The 7,402-nt window shown below is 44.7% G+C and overlaps 1 long non-coding RNA gene across 1 annotated transcript; it reads right to left on the reverse strand.

Annotated features, from left to right (window-relative positions):
• Positions 1 to 5,123: 5,123 nt before the first annotated feature.
• LOC124803054 lies at positions 5,124 to 6,387 on the reverse strand. Its single transcript, XR_007017188.1, has 3 exons — positions 5,898 to 6,387; positions 5,513 to 5,825; positions 5,124 to 5,439 (listed from the first exon to the last, which is right to left on the reverse strand). It is a non-coding gene; the product is annotated as an uncharacterized LOC124803054 (long non-coding RNA).
• Between the last annotated feature and the right edge of the window lie 1,015 nt (positions 6,388 to 7,402).

Genomic DNA, 7,402 nt, shown 5'->3' on the forward strand with positions numbered 1-7,402 from the left:
GCGTGTGATCATTGCTTGTACAGCCCTCTCGCAGTGTCCGGAGCAAGTATGGTGGGTCTGACACACCGGTGTCAATGTGTTCTTTTTTCCATTTCCAGGAGTGTAGTTACAGGAGGTTACTGTAGATAAGACATACTGTATCCCTCATAATTACAATTTTTGTGTAAAATAAAAAATATTTCCTTCTAGAAAATACAGTGAATATACCTCTGACCAACTTTTCCTTTTTTCAAAAACAATGTTATAATAATAGCGCTTGTCAAAAGTATGTATTAATTCAAGAGAAAGGTATTATACATGGTTTTAAACAGGAAAGTCTAGGTCAGTGTGCTCCCTGCCACCGTTGGATAAGCAGCTGCAGCAGCAAGTCGTATACTCCTAGCTCACTCATTTGTTACATAGTTTAATTCTTAATTTCTTTGCATGTTTTTGGTACTTGCATTGTTTAATTCATAAATTTCGGGCGTATTATAGTATTTGAGAGTTGTAGCATCGCGTTTTAGTACCTGAATAGTGTAAAATCGCGTAGTCTCCCGCCGCCGAGCAGTGTGTCAGCAGTGCGCAAGTAGCAGCATTAGTAGGTAAACTTGTATTTTAATAACTGTTTAAATTTTGTGTCGATCTGTTTGCGCTCTCTGTAGATTAGTTGGTTGGTTGGTTGGTTGGTTTGGGGAAGGAGACCAGACAGCGAGGTCATCGGTCTCATCGGATTAGGGAAGGAAGTCGGCCGTGCCCTTTGAAAGGAACCATCCCGGCATTTGCCTGGAGCGATTTAGGGAAATCACGGAAAACCTAAATCAGGATGGCCGGACACGGGATTGAACCGTCGTCCTCCCGAATGTGAGTAGATTAGTTCAAACGTTCTTTGCACAACAGTTTTTAGCATGGATAGGGACTGCAACTGCTGTGTTCGGATGCAGGCTGAGTTGGCATCGCTTCGCTCCCAGCTTCAGGCAGTGTTGGCTTTGGTCACACAGCTTGAGGCTGTTGCCAATGGGCATCACTGTGGGGGTCCGGATGGGGGTTTGTCGAGGACGGCCAGCTCGTCCCACGCATCCCCCGATCGGACTACGACTGTGGTTGCCCGGGATACTGCCCGCATTGAGGCTGATCCCTCACCTGTGGTAGAGTGGGAGGTCGTCTCAAGTTGTGGCAGGGGGCAAAAGACATTCTGGAGGGCTGAACGGAAGGCCTCTCCAGTTTGTCTGACGAACCAGTTTCAGGCTCTGTCTCAGGCTGATACTGATCTTCGGCCTGACATGGCTGCTTGTCCTGTTCCAGAGGTTGCCCCTCAGTCTGCAAGATCCGGGCAGTCGCAGAGGGTGGGCTTACTGGTAGTTGGGAGCTCCAGCATCAGGCGCATAATGGGGCCCCTTAGGGATATGGCAGCAAGAGAGGGGAAGAAAAGCAATGTGCACTCCATGTGCATTCCGGGGGGGGGGAGTCATTCCAGATGTCAAAAGGGTCCTTCCGGATGCCATGAAGGGTACGGGGTACGGGGTGCACCCATCTGCAGGTGGTCGCACATGTCGGCACCAATGATGTGTGTCGCTATGGATCGGAGGAAATCCTCTCTGGCTTCCGGTGGCTATCTGATTTGGTGAAGACTGCCAGTCTCGCTAGCGGGATGAAAGCAGAGCTCACCATCTGCAGCATCGTCGACAGGACTGACTGCAGACCTTTGGTACAGAGTCGAGTGGAGGGTCTGAATCAGAGGCTGACACGGTTCTGCGACCATGTGGGCTGCAGATTCCTCGACTTGCGCCATAGGGTGGTGGGGTTTCGGGTTCCGCTGGATAGGTCAGGAGTCCACTACACGCAGCAAGTGGCTACACGGGTAGCAGGGGTTGTGTGGCGTGGACTGGGCGGTTTTTTAGGTTAGATGGCCTTGGGCAAGTACAGAAAGGGCAACAGCCTCAACGGGTGCGGGGCAAAGTCAGGAAATGCGGGGACCAAGCAGCAATCGGTATTGTAATTGTAAACTGTCGAAGCTATGTTGGTAAAGTACCGGAACTTCAAGCACTGATAGAAAGCACCGAAGCTGAAATCGTTATAGGTACAGAAAGCTGGCAGAAGCCAGAGATAAATTCTGCCGAAATTTTTACAAAGGTACAGACGGTGTTTAGAAAGGATAGATTGCGTGGAACCGGTGGTGGAGTGTTCGTCGCTGTTAGTAGTAGTTTATCCTGTAGTGAAGTAGAAGTGGATAGTTCCTGTGAATTATTATGGGTGGAGGTTACACTCAACAACCGAGCTAGGTTAATAATTGGCTCCTTTTACCAACCTCCCGACTCAGCAGCATTAGTGGCAGAACAACTGAGAGAAAATTTGGAATACATTTCACATAAATTTTCTCAGCATGTTATAGTCTTAGGTGGAGATTTCAATTTACTAGATATAGACTGGGACACTCAGATGTTTACGACGGGTGGTAGGGACAGAGCATCGAGTGACATTATACTGAGTGCACTATCCGAAAATTACCTCGAGCAATTAAACAGAGAACTGACTTGTGGAGATAACATCTTGGACCTACTGATAACAAACAGACCCGAACTTTTCGACTCTGTATGTGCAGAACAGGGAATCAGTGATTATAAGGCAGTTGCAGCATCCCTGAATATGGAAGTTAATAGGAACATAAAAAAAGGGAGGAAGGTTTATCTGTTTAGCAAGAGTAATAGAAGGCAGATTTCAGACTACCCAACAGATCAAAACGAAAATTTCTGTTCCGACACTGACAATGTTGAGTGTTCATGGAAAAAGTTCAAGGCAATCGTAAAATGCGTTTTAGACAGGTACGTGCCGAGTAAAACTGTGAGGGACGGGAAAAACCCATCGTGGTACAACAACAAAGTTAGGAAACTACGGCGAAAGCAAAGAGAGCTTCACTCCAAGTTTAAACGCAGCCAAAACCTCTCAGACAAACAGAAGCTAAAAAATGTCAAAGTTAGCGTAAGGAGGGCTATGTGTGAAGCGTTCAGTGAATTCGAAAGTAAAATTCTATGTACCGACTTGACAGAAAATCCTAAGAAGTTCTGGTCTTACGTTAAATCAGTAAGTGGCTCGAAACAGCATATCCAGACACTCCGGGATGATGATGGCATTGAAACAGAGGATGACACGCGTAAAGCTGAAATACTAAACACCTTTTTCCAAAGCTGTTTCACAGAGGAAGACCGCACTGCAGTTCCTTCTCTAAATCCTCACACAAACGAAAGAATGGCTGACATCGAAATAAGTGTCCAGGGAATAGAAAAGCAACTGGAATCACTCAACAGAGGAAAGTCCACTGGACCTGACGGGATACCAGTTCGATTCTACACAGAGTACGCGAAAGAACTTGCCCCCCTTCTAACAGCCGTGTACCGCAAGTCTCTAGAGGAACGGAAAGTTCCAAATGATTGGAAAAGAGCACAGGTAGTCCCAGCCTTCAAGAAGGGTCGTCGAGCAGATGCGCAAAACTATAGACCTATATCTCTGACGTCGATCTGTTGTAGAATTTTAGAACATGTTTTTTGCTTGAGTATCATGTCGTTTTTGGAAACCCAGAAACTACTCTGTAGGAATCAACACGGATTCTGGAAACAGCGATCGTGTGAGACCCAACTCGCTTTATTTGTTCATGAGACCCAGAAAATATTAGATACAGGCTCCCAGGTAGATGCTATTTTTCTTGACTTCCGGAAGGCGTTCGATACAGTTCCGCACTGTCGCCTGATAAACAAAGTAAGAGCCTACAGAATATCAGATCAGCTGTGTGGCTGGATTGACGAGTTTTTAGCAAACAGAACACAGCATGTTGTTATCAATGGAGAGACGTCTACAGACGTTAAAGTAACTTCTGGAGTGCCACAGGGGAGTGTTATGGGACCATTACTTTTCACAATATATATAAATGACCTAGTAGATAGTGTCGGATGTTCCATGCGGCTTTTCGTGGATGATGCTGTAGTATACAGAGAAGTTGCAGCATTAGAAAATTGTAGCGAAATGCAGGAAGATCTGCAGCGGATAGGCACTTGGTGCAGGGAGTGGCAACTGACCCTTAACATAGACAAATGTAATGTATTGCGAATACATAGAAAGAAGGATCCTTTATTGTATGATTATATGATAGCGGAACAAACACTGGTAGCAGTTACTTCTGTAAAATATCTGGGAGTATGCGTGCGGAACGATTTGAAGTGGAATGATCATATAAAATTAATTGTTGGTAAGGCGGGTACCAGGTTGAGATTCATTGGGAGAGTCCTTAGAAAATGTAGTCCATCAACAAAGGAGGTGGCTTACAAAACACTCGTTCGACCTATACTTGAATATTGCTCATCAGTGTGGGATCCGTACCAGATCGGGTTGACGGAGGAGATAGAGAAGATCCAAAGAAGAGCGGCGCGCTTCGTCACAGGGTTATTTGGTAACCGTGATAGTGTTACGGAGATGTTTAATAAACTCAAGTGGCAGACTCTGCAATAGAGGCGCTCTGCATCGCGGTGTAGTTTGCTCGCCAGGTTTCGAGAGGGTGCGTTTCTGGATGAGGTATCGAATGTATTGCTTCCCTCTACTTATACCTCCCGAGGAGATCACGAATGTAAAATTAGAGAGATTAGAGCGTGCACGGAGGCTTTCAGACAGTCGTTCTTGCCGGGAACCATACGTGACTGGAACAGGAAAGGGAGGTAATGACAGTGGCACGTAAAGTGCCCTTCGCCACACACTGTTGGGTGGCTTGCGGAGTATAAATGTAGATGTAGATGTTTTTCAATAAGAGTAATTTTATTGCTATAACTGAAACCTTTCATGAGTTTTAGTAGTTTAAAAGACGTTAAAATCAGCCAGTCCTTATGGTAGACACCCATGCGCAATGGCTCAGGGCCCAAAGTGTTAAAGTTTTAGCTTTAAAACGACATATAAAATACAATTTTATCTTTTATGGGACGTCTGTGGGAAGAAAAATAAAAAAGTTCATTTTGAGGGATGAAAAATTTGATTTACATCAATAAACTCCAAAATTTCACAAAATTTGCTTAAAACAAACTTTACAACTTTAGCATATCGATTTTTCGTTAGGAAACCATATTTTACAAGTCCTTTCAGTACTTTGCTACTTTGTGATACCAGTTGAAGCACTCAGGCACATGAAGAGAAGGGTTGGACGGACAAGTTTCGCAAAAAAATGGGGACCGTTTTCGCCCTCCTGGCTTGGAATGATCACCACAAACGACATAGTCACCCTGTTTTCCGGTGTCCATTATTGCGATAGGTGTGTAGGTCACCATGCTCAGAGTGTGGCCTCTTCCTCAATGGGGTTGGTTGAGCCCTGAGGTCGCCCACAAGCTCCTTGACAAGACTCTTCCAAAACTGCAAATGTCTCTTTGGTGTCACTCCTCTTTTCTTTCCTATGAGGACATATAGCAGGTAAGCATTGATGATCCCCACCTGAAATTACCCTTTTGTCAAAATAAAAATTTACTATGTAGGCCAAGGCCTATTAAAAAAGTGAATACTGTACCTCGAATAACCAGAAGAAAATTTTCCTCCACCAGTTGAGGGATTTTCTGGTAAAATGTTACGATGCGCAGTACTGATCGGCTCTGTCTACAGCTCCCATATTTGCCGTGTAGTCACAAATCATTGATGGCTTCCGGATCACCTTTTCACCACCTCCCTGCTTTTTCCAGGTGACTTCTTGCATAGCATCTTTGTGATGAGTATATTCCATGATAACCAACCTTTTGTCTTTCCACGCTAGAATAACTGCCACTTCGTTCTCGAACGCCTTCACGTAGCCCCTTTTTGAGTTTTGACAGCTTTTTTCCCTTTACCTGCAAATAAAAAAAATGGTAAATTTTGTAAAGTCCTATTTTGCAAAATATTTAGTGAAATAAGCTAATTACCTCGACCGGTAAACCTTTTCGGTTTGCCTTTATTGTCCCAGTTAAATGAGTTTTTTCTTTCTTCAATTCCTCCACAAGCTGTAAGCTTGTATAATATCTGTCAGGGTACATGTGCCTCCCCTGAGCCGAGCAATCTTGCTGTAGTCTAACAAACAAATGAAGGACAATTCGGGATGTAAAGGGAAGTTCAGGGCGCACCAAGGACTCCGTCATAGGAGACCCGTAGTATTGCTCAAACATCGAAATGTATCCTGTTTCAGAATCGGCCAGAATGTAGACTTGTAGGCCCCACTTCGTCGGTTGCTGAGGATTATAGCACTTGAACGCAGTTCTTCTCGTGAAACCGACAGTAGACTCATCCATTGCAATTTTTTCTCCTGGAGAAAAGTGCTCTCGACACTTGCTGTCAATGAAATCGACAACATTCTTCACTTTTTGGGCTCGAGTAGCAAATTCTGATGAGCCCCGAGGAGGCAGACAACAAATGTTAAAGGCCCGGTAAAGTTACAAGAATTGGGCATGCTGAAATACTTCTGTAAAAATGTCTTGATTTGTTGTCCAATCAGTAGAAAAATGGGTTTTTATGTCACTTTTTTCATTCATCGCCATGTTGAGAATGGTACCCAAAAAAGCTTTTATTTCCGTCAAAGTCACATCATGCCAACCTTTCCACTGCATCGAGGTTTCAGGGGGCTCATTTTTTCAATCTTATTGTGGGTGTATCGGTTTGTCTCGGCCACAATGTCATTCAAAAGTTCGTCAGAAAAATATAGTTGGAAAAAATGTAGGAAACTCCTACAATTTGTCACTGCTTCAGAAATTTTTTCACTTTGTGGCAGAAAACTGAAGTGATCAGGAAGCTCCCCTTTTCATGTAATATCTGTCCATACACTACCGCTCTGAGGAGTACCACTATTCGCACCACTGCTGTCATTTAAATCACCACCATCCTCTTCATTTTCTTCAACGACATTTTCTTCCTCATTGTCTTCTTCATTTCCCTCTTCATTTTCCTCTTCATCATCTTTTTCGTCATCATCACTACTTCCTGACCACTCACTGTCACTGTCATCTTCGTCTACAATCCACTCTTCATTACTGTCAATCAGCAAACTCTCAATGTCCTTATTAGTTAAACGAGCCATAATTACTTAGCCAGTAACACAAAAATCACCGCTTCATTCAGAAGACAATAAATCACTGAAGTGCAAACATAAACACCACTGCAGGTATCACCCGAGCTCCCTAGTAACAGCGCAACCAATTAGCAGAGCGCTGAGGGGAAGACTGGGGGGGAGATGGGTTGAGCATGTGCCAATCACCCGTGCTCCACGTGTAGTTCACATTTTCCCCAACAGAATGGGTGCTGTCCCGTGTCGATAATCCAAGCCAGTCCCTAGATACAGTGCTGGGTGTGTGACACGACAATCGGGCCATGTGTACGGGCCTCATGTCCCATAGTACTGCCGCGTCAGGCCACGTACATGGGCCTCGCGGCCCAAGAG

The sequence above is a fragment of the Schistocerca piceifrons genome, chromosome 6 (assembly GCF_021461385.2).
Source record: "Schistocerca piceifrons isolate TAMUIC-IGC-003096 chromosome 6, iqSchPice1.1, whole genome shotgun sequence".
NCBI classification, from domain to species: Eukaryota; Metazoa; Arthropoda; class Insecta; order Orthoptera; family Acrididae; genus Schistocerca; species Schistocerca piceifrons.